This window comes from Symphodus melops, assembly GCF_947650265.1.
Source record: "Symphodus melops genome assembly, chromosome: 10".
Classification (NCBI taxonomy): Eukaryota; Metazoa; Chordata; class Actinopteri; order Labriformes; family Labridae; genus Symphodus; species Symphodus melops.
Genome location: NC_136700.1, coordinates 15,357,122 through 15,373,184, shown reverse-complemented (window position 1 = coordinate 15,373,184; position 16,063 = coordinate 15,357,122). Strand labels below are relative to the sequence as shown.

Below are 16,063 nucleotides of genomic sequence, written 5' to 3'. Positions count from 1 at the left end.
TTTATTTATTCTTGCTTTGTCTTGCACATCCCAATGTTCTCCGGATGCTACACCTTTATTCCGTATTCTACACATTTATTACCATTTTTTAACCAAGTATTTTCTTACAGATGTGCTTTTCTGCAATCGTGTAAACATTTCCAAATACATGGTTAATCTATTTATTTATTTATTTTTTTTTTAGCAAATATCCAGTTTAAACTGCACTACTTTTAGAACAAGGCAAGAAATCCATTCATTCTAGTTCTAATTGTATAGTCCAAGAAAGGCGTAGCCATATAGGCTGTACTTTTTGCCTTATATTAAACCTCCTTAGCACTAATGGAATGCCATCAGCAAGTGTTGACATTGATCTTTATACATTTCTGTAACTGTGATTATCAACTAGCTGATAAAAGTGATTTCCATGGTTTGCTTTCTCAGTGACCTTGTTATTAAAACTCTTGGGCTGAATAGTTTTTTATTTGTTTGTTTGTTGTTTTTTTTTTCTTTCTGGAGTCAAAGTAACTACGTCAAATTTGATCTGACTTGGAAAGAAATGCATGTCATTTATTTTTAATTTCAAACAACTTAACGTGTGGAAAAACAAATTTTTTACGCCTTTACTACAATAACAGCAGATATCTGTCCGTAACACTGGGTACCTGCATTAGCAGGGTTGATGGCTCAAGATTCAACTCTCAGTGCACGCAGTTAGAAAGTCAGTTTCCACATTTGTTTGCGGGTGATATGAAGTTTATACATGTCTACACATGCAAACTTTTAGTAAAGCAGACAAAGAGTTTGTATTAATCTCTATAGAACAGATACCTTCAGATGTGGCTAGATGTGTCTCCACCCCAACTCTTACATCTACAAAACAAAACATCACACATACTACCAACACAGGTTCTTGTTTTATATCCCTTGGGTGAGCAATAGTGTTACTGCTTGATGGTATACAACATAGATTTTGCATTGCATGTGTGTGTCTCGAGGGCTCTAAAAAAGCATTATATGTCCATTTCCTGCATTCACTCTTTTTATTCTCCACATCTTCTTGTTTCCCACATCGATGTACAACATGGATATGTGGTTTTATGTTCCTCCCAATGGCCACAACAAAGACCTCTCCTTCCTCTTCAAATCACAGAAATTGCACTACACAATATCCCTGCCTGTCTACTGTCTCCTCATGAAACATAGCACAGGTCCAGTATATGGTAAAATCCCTATAGGGATGCAGTAACACAGTCTGTACCAACACTCCATCAGCCTAATGTCATATTATTATTGACCATCTGAGAGATGATTGCAGCGGGATAATTATCTGCATGTATCACAAGCATGACTATTGCCCAAGCCAGGAGACAGCTCATAAAACTGTCCAATATAATGAACCACCAAACAATCTACCAACAAAGGCATATAATGATACCACGAATGTAAAGACGATTCAGAGGTACAAAGGAGTGCATTCAATACTATTTACTCCAAGGGAATACAAAGAAAAGGGGTGGTAGTTCAGCAGCAGATGGATAGATCATGTGAATGAGTCACATTGGCCAGGAACTTTATACTACCTGCATTATTAGGGCGGGCAATTGATGGCAAAGGTAGGAGAATTATGTCATTTTTTAGCTTCTAACATGACTGAGGTACATAATAACACAGAGACAAATGAAAGACAAAATGGCTCAGCATAACATGGACAGATAAGATGACAGAAACCACAGTCCACGAGAAGAAAAATAAACCTGCCAGAACAGACAGGTAAGGCAAGCATCATCATAGGGATAGAGCAAGATGGACAAACAAGACGCAATCATGGGCAGTGAAACAGCATTTGTTGTCATGTCCATAACTCACACTCCCCTGAGTTTTTACTCTGAAATGAAAATCGGACGTTGTCGTTCCTCTGCTGGGGTGTCAGGGGAGAAAAAAATCCATCCCCTTGCCGCCTCTTCTCAGATCCCTCTCTAAATCTCATCTGGTTTCATCATAAAAAACGACAGGCTGTCTCAGTAAGGCATAGGACTTATATCAGTATGGGGTCTGGATGGGCCAAAGACAAAAGCAGGACAAACAGGGCCCGCATGAAGCTTTTCATTCTTGCACTTGTGTATTTAGCGTTAATCCCTTCACAAAGTCAAAATTGAATGGTAAAAATTAGAAAGAAGTATTTGAATTTTAAATAAAAACCAGGGGAGTAAAATTTAACACATGAAATAATATAGCACTCTATACTGTAAAGGCCTAAACTTTGAAAGATATTAATATTTGATTTTGATGCTGTTCTGATAAACAGCTCTTTATTGGCAAGACCCGGTGCAATGTTTAGTATAGATAATTGTATTTACTGTTGTTGATCAGTGGGGCACCTCTAATGGCCTTTACCTTATTGATTGTTTGTCCTTTAGATAGTGGTGGTAAACTGGTCCATCCTTAGGACCTATCAAAACCTAATGATGAAACTAGACCCACATTTCTGAACATGTTCAACCACTCAAATGCATGTCATAAATTGTATAGTTTGGACCCAAGATGGAAGAAAACCATTTCAGTACATCAACATTACAAAGCGCAACAAATAGCAGTGGTCTTTGAAAGCAGTCAACGTTGTCTTTAAAAACTGTTTTGGTTCCAAATGCTGCAGTAGTTTTGATGGCTTTCATGTACCAGCATTTTGCTGCATACACTCTTCAGAGTTTGTTTTCTCCCATTTTGTCCTCATCGAAAGACAACCTACATTTAATGTATTCAGTCCCTCACTATAAACATTGCTGTTTGACGGCTGGTGGCAACCAACGTTAAGTACATTACTGCCAACTACGGTGTTGCAGTGTAAACAAACAACCCTTCTAGTGCATGTGAACTGCATTACTTGAAGTATAAAAAAAATCAAATTAAAAGCACAGCTTAGATGTATGGCAATACATACAGCACATGACACACTGAATACAGCTCGTTAAACCCATTTTCATGTCAGCTCTACCAGTTGAAAACCACAGCCGTAGACCTTTATTACTTTCAATGGATTTTACACAAGCTGTTTTATGGCCACCATGAAAGAAAATCTTTCCAGATCCCTTTTCTCTTTTTATTTGAACGATCATAATCTCTGTGATTTAACAGCAGTATATTGTGTCGCAGTTGAGGGCTTCTTGGTATTAGGTCCATTTAAGACCCATTGGCACCACCTTGATTGAGTGGGTGTAGTCCCAGAGCATAAGTATGATAGGTGATCAGTGTCCTGTCTACTGGGCTTAGTTGCCAAGAGTAGGCGGTGATTTGTGTGCATGTGGTACATTAATGGACACCTCACACTGACATGGTGTTCCGTGTGAACAATTGGATCTGTCAAGTAATGTGGTTGCATTATCACTAAGCCACCCACGTTTAATGAGCCATAAAGCTCATTGTTGCCATGGTGCACTCAGATAGTTACTGCCATTTATGGGTGGTGCCCAATCATACTGCAATCAACAAGTCCATTATTACTATTTCAGAGGATAAGTTGTAGAAGCATACATGCTTCATAGCTCGTCTTTTATAACTTTCCCCTCTTTTCATCAGTGCTGGTATTTAATAGAGAGACTCAACTGAGAAATGTATCGCACTATAATAGGCTTTCATTTAACACCACAGGATCTTGCACTAATGTCTTACCATAAAAATCTAGTTTCCTTTCTACCCTTTTGGCAGACTCATTACATGTATAGACAGTAAAAAGACAATCCCTTTACCCTACTGGGCGATATATTATGCACACTACATGACATTTGAATGAAGCTGTGTACTGCTGTTTTTACCTTTTATACAGCGGAAGAAGCAAGTGTTCTGTCAAAACATTCTCATCACAGGTTGTCAAATACCAACGGTTTGTCACATCCCTTTGCACCAACATTTCAGTATGCTTTTCACTATACTGACAGCGTAGTGCTATAGTGTTTGAGATGCAGGTAGGTACAAGATGCAAGTTTTTTTTTTTCATCACACAACAAAAGTCTGTGCCATTTACACAAGCTTTTATATCATAGTCATTTGATCATTTTCCTTGTTTGAATTAGAAAGTGCATTGAGCTCTCTACCAGCTCAATTTTATAATGTTGTCCTGTTCTCTGCCTCTCCAACTCCATCTTGCCTGTACCAGTGTCTTTCACCATCTGTGTATTGCCTTATCTTGCCAGTAACCTCAATGACTACAGACAGAATGCACACAATTTGATTTCAAACAGTGGTAACGGAAGCGACAGACGAGATTATGGCCTATAATCACCTGCTGCTTTACATTTTAAACCAAGTGCCTCGGAGCAAGTGAAAGAAAGAAATGCTTTCTGTCCTGATGCTTGTGTTTGTGTGGTTCAGACAGAAGAGAGAAATGACAGAGAGCTGACCTTGACCTCTAAGACCAGACATAGAGTTCTTACTAATCCCCTACACCAGTTGCCAAGGAAACATAGACAATCCAAGTTAAATTTGAACAAATGACAGCTCTCCTCTGTGGTTATTTACTCTCACTGACTCTCACTGCCACACAAACTCAACCAAAAAAAAAACATGTTCAATGCAACAGCACTTGAACAAATGACAAACTGCTTGTTGTACTCTAAAATGGAGTGTCTGTGTAAAATAACCATTAATTTATCATTTATATAACCATAGTAAAACACTCTCAAATACATGACTCTTTTCAAAGTACTGTTTTTTTTTATTTACAGTAATAATGCTTGATGTTGTTGCACTCTTCTAATGTTGTCTTTTTTGTCATCATTGACAAATAAAGTTATATGCCTTTATATTGGGTTACATTTTACTAAGTTGGTAGAGTTGTTAATTCTGATTATCTCACTATATAGCAAGCAACATTTAGCGCAGGGCTAAACAAGAGAAAATGTCAATCATTCCCAATGTCCCCTTATTTGCATATTGTACAAGATAGAAGTACTATTTTCAAAGATTTAAGTACATGTTTCAAAAACAAAGGTTATAAAATAAAGACGACAACAATGGTGCCTTTTAAAGAACTTTATGCCACTGAAACTTTTATCCATGGCCAAGGATAGATTGTTTATGAGACAGTGAGTTGCCCGCCTCTTGTGAAATGGCAAATTGACATGAAAGCATAGTGCTTTGGACAAGTGTGCAGCTTTGGCTGGCCCAGGAGACTTTGTAAACAGAGAAGTCCACACATAGACACAGAGGAGGGTGTTTGCGTTTTTGTGTGTGTGGGTATGTGTTTTCTGAATGACGAAGATTCCTTCGGGTGTACACCTGTCTGCAAACAAACTCTCGCTCCATTCAAAAAAGTACCTCTCATATATTTAAGTCATGAAAAACCCACACATTGAAATCTATGAACTCATATCTTGACTTTTAAATATGATGATACCAAGGCTTGAACTGAGAGGAATTCTACACATACACTTACACACACAGCAGGCTTCTGCTCATCATGGCAGCCTCATCTATCTTCTCAGTATTTCTTATTATTTGGTCTATGGGTCACAGGCCCTGCAGATTTCACGGGTCTCTGCTCCTTATCAAGATCAATTCCATTCAACTTCATAGGAGTTGAGGCCTCTTATTACATAATTGAATTTGGTTTGATAATGAGAGTAGAACAGAGTTCCAACACCTGTGATCTACTGAGACGAAGAGCAGACCACCTGCTGATGCTAACATGTGGCATGCGGGAGTAGACTGTCAAAAACTTCAGTCAAGAGAACTTAACATAAATACAGTACATCAGAGAAAATAGTGTATCGTTCTAAACTTCTGCTCTCACGTTTTATGATCATGTGTTCTTAACTTTAAAAAATGTTTACCTTGTTTGTGTATCACTGAAAAGTGCTTTATAAATAAAAGGTATTATTATAAGGGCTGTCAAACGATTCAATATTTAAATGTTGATGCATCACTTAATTGCAATAATTAATCATGTGTAATTCAATTTTAAATGACAATATTTTGCATAGAGGCGACTGTAATGCCCCTGAAGGGTCTGCAGAGTAATGTTTCCATTGTGTGGGGGTTGTCTTGGAGGCGTGTCGATCATGTGTTCTGATTGCAGCACTAATTGGAGGAACTCAGCACACCTGGGCACAGGACTTAAACTCCGATAATTCAAGAGGAGAAGAAGAAATTGCTGTTTTAATCCAGAAGGAGGCAGTGACGCAACATAAGGACGCCAACTGTCATAAAACCCCAAAGGAGAAGGAGAAGAAGAAGAAGACGACACCCAGGCCCAGTGTGCTGAGTTTACTTAACCTCCAGGCATTTAACACTCTGCCCTCTCCCTGCTCTTCTCCACAGGTACCATGAGGTTTGTTTATACGTTGGTCTTTATCTGGGAATAAAGAATTGAACTTCTTTGGTATAATTTAGTATACTTTAGCGAATAAAAGAATTGTTTACACTTGAGCCTTGTCTGTCTCCCATCTTTTGTTGGGACCTCATAAGCCGGGTCATGACAAGAGGGGGCTCGTCCATTTTGATCATTTGCTGCCTTATAGGTAAACTTGTTTGTTGGTGCTTTGATCAGTTGGTCTAGTTGTATGCTGTTTTGTCTGTTCTTTGTCACCAGATTGGTTCTTGTTTTGAGTGTTGGGCTCTGATTTATTTTTGTTTGTTTGTTGGGCATCTCCCACCATGTGCTCTGTGGAAGCCATTTTGTTTGTTGATAAATGCTGAAATGATAACTACCTAATTTTTACGTCATCATCCTGTTCCACTACTCACCACTGCATTATCTTATTTAGTCTTGTACATATTAGTCTTTAATTATTTTTTTTATATTTTTAGTTGATTGTTAATGTTTACATGTGTACAACGAGAGCCAAGTCACTAGTTAAGGCATACAGCTCTAAATACAATGTTATTATTTCTATTATTGGCAGCTTTAAGTTTGTCTTCTGGAAGCACTGCTGTGTGTCACTGAGTGGCAGGAAAAATATCAAGAGCTGTGATATAGCACAGTCCTCAGAAAGAGGAATCAATGAGAGATAAGTGTTTCATATTAATGAGCCAACTGTCATCAAAAGGGGATCAGATTGAATATGCAGATTGATGATCTATCCTCTATTGAGAAAAAAACTGAAAGCAAGGGTAGTTTATCCATTTGTTTTCTCCCCACCAAGTGCTGGCCCCAACTGACATTGCAGAGTAGCTCCTTGTACAAATGTGCTGTCAGTATTTTTTTCCGTGCACAGGAACTGAATGCTCCCCTCCTCATGAACCATCTACGCTAATTAGAGAGAGCACGCGAACGATTGCAGGCACACATGAGGTATTCATGACTCTGTGAAAAAATACAAGTTTAAGAAAAAAAAAATAACACACAGCAAAACCAAGAGAGCAGAAAAACATCAGCGAGACAGAAAAGGTCCACTGTCTGTACATCCCAACTGTAAATGCCCCCGATTAATGTACCTTGCTCCTTTCAAAACTGAAGCATTTCATGACTTAATTTTAATGTTAATGTTTTCGTGATTACTGTTGATTCTGTGCTGACCTCCTATAAATAATGGAGTTTCAAATGGAGCTTTTTAAAACGCGGGCTAAACTTCTTTGTCTGCATGTGTGGATAAATTGAGTAGACTAAAGGTTTTTTTTGTTTGAAAAAATCTGAATTAAGCCAAGCAACTTCATTCCGAGGGAAAACAAATTTGATATACACAAATACAGACCTAATATTGAAATATACCTAACCAACCAAAAGGACAGTTGTGGCTCAGTGGTCACCTTTTAATCGGAAATTCGAGGGTTCGATACCCAGCTCCTGCGAGCAACATGTCCAGTGTGACCTTGGGCAAGTCACTTAACCTGGTCTACTCTTATCCGGTGCTAATGTATTGCACGACTGTCTCTCTGGCTCTCCATTGAAAAATGAATAGAAAACGTTGAGACACTGTCACTGTAAACTAGTGGAGCTATACCATAAGGTGTCAGTCCGCAAAACCCCTTTCATGTGTCAGACTCAAGATAAAAAGGCCTTAGAAAAAGGTGGCTTCGGGCGAAATGCTCTCAGAAAAAAAAAAAAAGACGTGGCCTTTATTTATTTTATTCAGAATTAAACACATTAACGTTTAAATATACAACAGGGTCAGGAGCTGAAAAAATTATGTCATCAAGAGTGGACCAAAACAACACTGGATGTGTCATGTGAAAAAATGACTTTTTATAATAAAAACGGGTTTTCAATGTCTCTTGGTGTTTAAAACACGGTCTGCAGTCAGAGGGTTCCCATCAGTTGCAGGAGTATAACAAACTGTACTCGTACCACTTCAACGTAAAAAATGGAACATCCTGTTATCATGATGCTTTTGGTCAACTTCACTTCAAGTCAGTTGTGTCATAAAAAGACAAACATGGACAGCACGTCCCCAAATTCAAACTGGACATCAAACCAATAAACAAGGCTCACTACAGGTAGCAGGCCCCAAAGGCAGAAAACTCATACAATTGACATTGGAAATTGCCCCCTGGGGACAAATAGTTTTGTTTTTTTTAAATTGAATTGAATTGAACTGAATTGAATTAATAAAGACATGGACACTCAAGACGTCCCTGTTGCACAACTAAGACGTGTAGCTCATGGACAGTTGGGGATTCACAGTATCTTCTGTTACAGCTTTAAATGAGATTTTCTGCTCCCTAGTGTTTAACTTTAAGTTAGGTTTTAAGTATCATGTGACAGGAAGTAGTTATGTGCTTATCTTGATCACATGCTGCTGAAACCCTCTCCACAATCCATCTGCCTTCATCCTTTCCCTTTCGAGGCATTGTCTGTATGTATATTGTTTACATATTGATCTTTAATTATATGCAAATATTTGTTCGGTGTACAGTACACTGTATCCTGTTTTATTGAATAATTTAGAACGCTGATATATTAGATCCCATTGTCATATCTGGATTTTCAGTGTGTAACGTAGTGTCTTCCTCCTAGTGAAACTTAGACATGCCAGTATTGTAGTCACAATACTCATAATCACACTTCTAGTGAGTAATATTTACATACCTTTTTTGTCACATATTTAAAAACACCATAATTATGAGAATTAATGTCTTTATTTACAGTTTGGACATCAAACTCCATATTGCAGACTGAACCGCCATTTTCCAGTGTTGGCCATGTATATTGATAACCAAAGTGATCTCCGTCCTGACTTCCGCCTCTCCAGACCCACAATACTCCACCTGATCGACATCCTGCACTCACCATCTGACCAAGGTAGGGGCTTTAATCTGGAGATTCTTGTTTTTGTTTTTTTGGTTGGCAATTGCCAACTCATACTGTGTGGTTTCCCGAGCCTTTGAATTCATCCCTTTAAATGTGCATGACATAGCGCATATGTTTCCTATAAATTATTTGGGCAAAAGAACAGGGTCATCTACTTCCACCCTGAGAGTTGACCTCCTTAGAATTTATGCTGGCTTTGAAAACCTGGCTGGTTCTGCAGCTCTAGTGTTTTTGGCAGCATCGATGGCAGCCACTTCAGAATTAAGCCCTCAAGTAAACATGCTCAGTGCTATTTTAAGAGAAAATTATTTTATTGTGTTCACATGCAAGCTGTGTGTGACCACCAGTTTCAGTTTTTAGATGTTTTTGTGGGGGGCTACTGCATTTTGGGTCATGGGGGTATGGGGGCTATCCCTGTATGTTACGCCCAGTCACCCTAATAAAGCCATACTGTACAAGGAGAGTGTGAGAGGTGTAGTGGCAGCTTGGTACAATAGGCGCCATGAAAGGGCCTGTTCAGTTATCGAGTGGGGGTCTTTGGTAGAATGAAGACCAGATGGCGCTCCATATTTTTCGAGAGAGTCCTGTGTTCGCTGTGATGGTAGATGCTTTTTGTGCTCTTCTGCCTCAGGGATGGCAACAACATTAAGCCAGTGGAAAAAACACTGGGGCCGGATGATGGAGGCAGCCAGCTTCAGCTTGACTGGCTGTGTGGGGAGCAGCTGTGTGGACACATGGCTGCTGCACTTTCAGCAACGAATATCAGTCCTCTAGCTCTTCATGATCATGAGCATTTTTAAAAAATATATTTCAGTTAAAACCCCATTGGCACATTAAATTTCTGTTCTAAGTTCAATCCATGTAAACTCAATATTCGTAAAAGTGTTAATAGTTATAAATAGCCTGTGATGTTCCAATTATTCATAAAACCTTCCTCTGTCTTGAAAGTGATAAACATTTTGCTTTTTAATAACAGGTTATAGACTATTGCTTTTGGGTTGATAAAATCAATTGCACTATTGTTTCCACGAGGGTTAAGCAGGTCAATATTAAAATTACCACATTTGATATGGACTTTGTTGTTTGAGTTACCAAACATAGCATCTAATTTACAATTAAATCCAGGTCTTCTATACACACAGCTTATAACTATATTTATTGATTTTTCTTCTGATTTTAATAGTGAGGCATTCAAGAATATTATCTATGTTTTTGTTGTGCTTTTAAGCATGGTACATCTTAGTGCTTTCTAATGTGTCCTGTTAGACGTAAACAGTTTTCAGTTTTCCATTTCAACATTTTTACCTTTGTCATTCTCATGCCAAGTCTCAGATACAGCAATTACGTTAAATGCCTCAGTGTAGCGCTTGTAATTGTTGTTTGTTATTATAAAAGTTGTTTTCAGAATCAATTTCATTACAGATGTTGTGAATTTTGTGCTCTGTGTAATCAAAGTTTCTAAGCAATATGGATGAAGGGGATTTTGAAGATCTTGTGCTTGAATCGGATGTTTGTGGCTCTCTCTATGAGATGCGTCTTCACAGGCAGGTGCTGTTAGACAGCCTGGGCTAACTCGAGCTGGAGTGAACTGATGGTTTCTGTGCTGTCACTTTTTTGTCTATGGACACAGACAAATAGTGCATTTCTGCCAGGAATTTCAAAGAATTCCTTCTGAAAGAACTCTCAGAATCAGTAGAGGAGAGGACAGTAGTGTTGTAGCAAATGTCACTAAATAATGCTGCATTCAGGTGCTGCTTGGGTGGTCAATATTTTCGAGTTGGGAAGTCGTTCTTCCAACTTCAGTGTATTCTAGGCCTGGGTATTTCCCACAACCTCACGATACAGAGGCAATACACGTTAGTTTTGGATCATGACCATGTTCTACAAAGAATTCCCTTTAACGGCTATTCTTTTTGGCTGAGAATAACCACAGATTCATAGATCTGAGGATCCTACAACTTAAAAGTCATAAATGTACACCCTTAGAAATCCTAAAAGTAAACCAAAATGTTCAGTTTATAATGCCAGAGCTACTAATACAATTTTATTAAAATATTCCTCTGTTGTCTCTCTCTCCCTCTGTTTTTTCTAAAATGTGTAATATTTTGGTTTCATTTGACTATTAGTCCACTTGAATTTGCAAGAATCTTTTTTTGATTTACTGTACATCTGTAAACTACTGAAGCAGTATAGATACTGTATTGACTGAATGAGTGGAGTTTCACAGCGTGACTCACTCACTCAGCAGCTATCTGAAGCCTTCCTTATCAAAACAAGTTATACATGCATAAGTCTTTACAAAATACAGCAGAGAAGTGCCTCTGTCATCTTCTGAGCTCGTTTACAAGTTGACCATGAAAGCTTCATTCGTTGCTGGCACACACTGACGGTGTGTGGCGAGCCTAGCTGTTGTTGCAAACTTCTTGTCATGTATACGTGGACGTTGGTGGTGTTGCCGTGTTTTACCGCATTTGTTGTGAATCTTTGACGACTGATGTCCAACTTCAGACTGCCCAGTGTTTGTAAAAAAATAAAATATTTCCTTAATCTTTGTGATTTATAAGTGGTATAATAACGGCACAAAAAAGTGGATCCTACAACGAAGATCAGTGAAAAGCTGTCAATTTAAGCACAATGATAAAGTGCAATACCTGCATGAATGCTACATTACCATTAAAAAAACATATTTTGTTCCCCATTTGATGCAGTTTTGACGTCAAGTCGGACATAATTATTTTCCAAGTTTTTTTTGAGTTGTTGTTCTGACATGAGCAGTTGTTTCATGTGCATTTTACAACTCAGAACATAATTTTTCCATCAGTCAGGCCCATTTTTTTTTTTTTGTTGTTGCTGAAATTGAAATGCAAGATGTTACATATTACTTAGCTAGTGATCATCATTTGTACACTAATTCTCACAATGCATTGTGGGATACATTGAGTGGACTATATGGAGCAGAATTTGGACAGTTAATAGTGAATAGGGAGTGATTTCAGACACAGCCTCCAAGAACTGAGGATGTTCTAATATGGACACCATACTCACAAGAAAGCCTTTGAAATACTGTAATTGTGTTCATCCTTTTAGCATGTTTTCTCATCACTTGCTACCTCTCTCTCGATGTTACGAACCTTTGGATTTTATTTGCTTCAGCATCTCTCCTTTTGGAGTATTTACTGGACCTGGACTTTGCACCACTTTCGGTGCTTTCACTGCAGGTGGCCTGGCTTTCTTCTACTTGAAGTGGGTCAGGATGTTGCTTTAGGCTCATGTGCTTTCAAGAGGAAGGTAACGCATCACAGGTGAGAAGAAGTTTATCCTGCCAAAACACTCCCATGTGGGTGCAGCGGGAATGTTTAACAGAAGGAAATGCATTTTTCACTTGCACTCCCTTTCTCCCATTCTCACACACACATCATCATCAGCCTTTCCCTTGTGGTTGCGATACTCACAGGTATTATATTATTCAGAAGATACACATTATGGGCCTTTCTCTATGCATGAGAAAAGAGACATCTAAACAGGAAAAAAGATGCCTCGAGTAGCTGAGCTCTGAATTTGACGGTGTTTTTATGCTGTTCTGTATACCAGTGGTTCTCAACCTTTTTGGACTCCTGGATCCCCTGCATATGTAAGATCAACCCTGAGGCAACTTATGGAAAGCTGGAGACGATTTGGGCCATTACGCATTAAGCAGTCCCATAGTTCTGATATTCTAGAAACTTCTGAGCAAATAAAACTTAAGATTTAAGAAATACCTTCAATCTCTCTTGAAAACCTCCATTCAGTGTCACCTGCTGACATAACGCAGGAGCAGCTGGTGTGCTTGGCCAACTCGTCTTTTTGTGTTACTCCCTGCTGAGAGGATGGTTCTAAGTACCACGTTTAATTAAATTTCCTATCATATTACCTTTTACCTTTCTAAATATACAATTTTTTAATATTTGGTAAAATTAAAAATAAATAATTTCCAAAAAATGTTTCAAAAATGTCTCTCTTCTTCCCAAAAACATCGCGAGCCAGGTGAAACCTGCTGCGTGCGTCGTAACCCGAGGACCTCCTGTAACTTCATAGGATCTATTTTTAAGAGATGTTTGATTTTCACGGACCCCTTGCAAAAACACCACTGCTTTATACTATAAGTGGGACATAAAAGTTTTCAAGATAGTATTGCATGTGACTCCTCTACTGCATTCATATTTGTACCTATGTTTGCAAATGATTGTGCTTATTATTTATTTTAGGCATAGCAACAATAACATGTAAAGCACAATCAGAAAAATCATTAATAAGTAAGAGAAAAGAAGAATTTGCAGTGCCTTGTGAAGAAACCAAGGCATGATAGGTATGGAAAGAAGCAAGGATACATAATGTAAAGTCATTTTCTACCGTTCAACATTGTGTAAATGTCTGTCTGTGTGTGATAAGTGTGTCTCAAGCAGAAGCTCTTAACATCCCGAGGTATACAAAGCAATGGAAATCACAGCTTAAGAATGTATGGTTCCTCCTGTGGGAGCCCTTGTTTAATTTTGCATGCCTGCAGAGAGTGTCATAACACATTCACATCACACAGCTCAACAAGCTTACAGGGTCAGACTGGAGAAGAAAAAGTGTGTTTGTGTGTGCGATTGTGAATTCAGCCACAGTTGACTACCCATATGCATGTTTATGATTGCATGCATATAACATGTTTCCCTATACTTGCTCACTCGTGTGCTTGTTTATGTTTATTCATGTACAACCACATGGGCATCTATTTATTAAGCCTGCTGTTGTGTTGGATAACATCATTTGCTTTGCAGTGCGAGGCTGAGCAGACCACTTAACCTTAATTAACAGCTCATCCACACATGGCATCTATGATAATAGAGTAACCAAATGAGACCCAAAACATTTAAAGGTCCAATCCATAGTCTAAAAGCCAACCAAAGGTCAAACCCACCAATTGGAGAAGAAACCTGAAGATAATCATGAACCCTTTGGAATAGCCATTGGTTACAGCAGGGGGGCTGTGGAGGCTGATCAGCAACAGCCACCATGTTGGAAATGCTGTGTCAGCCTAACTTTCAGTCAATTTAACGACACACTAAGGGGTGGTGCTGAAGCGGGTTTTAAGCCTCTTGACATTTTATCACACCCACCCGTCAATCGTGTCAGCTACGTGCACAACTATGGATAACGCACATCATTTATAGAACAAAACTAGCTGTTTAAAATTCATAGTGTGTGCCCATGATGACGGTAACGAATCAGACTTGATTCTGGCTGTTGTGTGGATGTGACTTCCAATGTTTCTGGCACCAGCCTAAAGCAGAAACTTGATGAACTGCAGGATTTTGCTGCTTGCTTTGGATACACCAAAACAAATACAGTATACTGTAGGTATGCTAATTTGAAAGCGGCTAATGTAAATGTGTGCATATTTTAATGTATCGTCGCACAGCCTGATGTATGGGAACATTCACAGTAGTTAAGAATTGTGTCGCAATCTTTTTTTTCTTTTTCACAATTGTTGGTATAGTTATCAGTTTTACATTAATCTGTCCTGTTCTCTAAGACTTTGAATATTTAGCCACAGAAAAAGGGTGTTTTTATAGTAATAACAGTATATATTTTAAACACCAGGAGATGCAAAAATATTGTTTTTGACCTTTCAATGCAACACATAAAACCCTAGCATTCTCACAGTCCCAGTAATATTTGAAAGGTCTATACATTTTGAAAGGATGCCATGTGTCTCTCTACTCTTTCCCCTTTTACTGCCTTCGTAGTGTATTTTGAATTTTAAGTGTTCTACAGCGGATGGATAGATGATGAATCGAGTCAACCACGCAAGCAGATCATGTCTGTGTTCACACTACTGTATGTCAAGCTGTTCAGCACACATACAGATAAGATAGTCTTTGTCTTTACTGGGGAGTCCTGCTCACACATATTTAACAGTACACAAACTCACACACTTAAGGTTACAAAACGCACACACTTGGAGATAAAACACAGGACAGTAACATGCATACTGCCAGCACATATCTCTTAAATATTTCCATACAAGCCTTGTTTAATTCATTATTTGTTTGTGTGGCATGACCATCGCTAAAGAGTCACATGTAGCCACACATATGTACCGTAAATTCCGGACTATAAGCCGCTACTTTTTTCTCACACTTCGAGCACTGCGGCTTCTACTCCGGTGCGGCTAATGCATGGATTTTTTATGGGGGACAATGAGCTTCTGCCGCAAAAACATTTGACTTCGTCACGTTGGATCTAAATATCAGTCATTTTGCGCTTCATGCACGCACCCTCATGATGGAAAACACACGGAGAAATGCATATGATGCAGCTTTCAAGTTAAAGGCGATCGACCTGGCTGTCAAAGAAGCTAACAGAGCTGCTGCACGTTAAGATGACACTGACAGCGACAACAGAGACTGAGGAAGTGAGTAATGAAGTCATTCTGAGGCAGTGAATGGATGGACTTTTTCTTGTGAAATATATTACGGTCATCTTTTTCATCAGCCGTGTTACAGACACCGTCGGCTAGGCTTCGTATTGTAACGGTTCATGTTGTAAAGTCAGTAGTTGATAATGTGTTCATAATTCCGATTATGTGGAGAGTCAGTGAATGCACCAGCGAGAACGCGTTGAGTGGCTGTATGAGAGAACGCTGGGTGAGAGAGTTGGATTGTTACGGCAAGTTATGTGTTGCTCTCTGCTGTAAACGGCGTGGTCACGGCCGACAGTGATCGGGTTATTAAAAGTTATTATTTGAACGCTCTCGTCGTCCTTTAACGTCCGTACGGACGCTACAGTATTTGCGGATGTTACCGGTAGCCTACG

General features: G+C 38.8%; 1 long non-coding RNA gene across 1 annotated transcript in view; it reads left to right on the top strand.

The window, feature by feature from the left end:
- The first annotated feature begins 6,139 nt into the window (after nt 1-6,139).
- Nucleotides 6,140-16,063, top strand: part of LOC306830483 — a 72,058-nt gene continuing 62,134 nt past the window's right edge. The window contains exons 1-2 of the long non-coding RNA XR_013779965.1: nt 6,140-6,294; nt 9,061-9,214. This is a non-coding gene — a long non-coding RNA (uncharacterized lncRNA). The remainder of the gene's footprint in view (nt 6,295-9,060; nt 9,215-16,063) is intronic.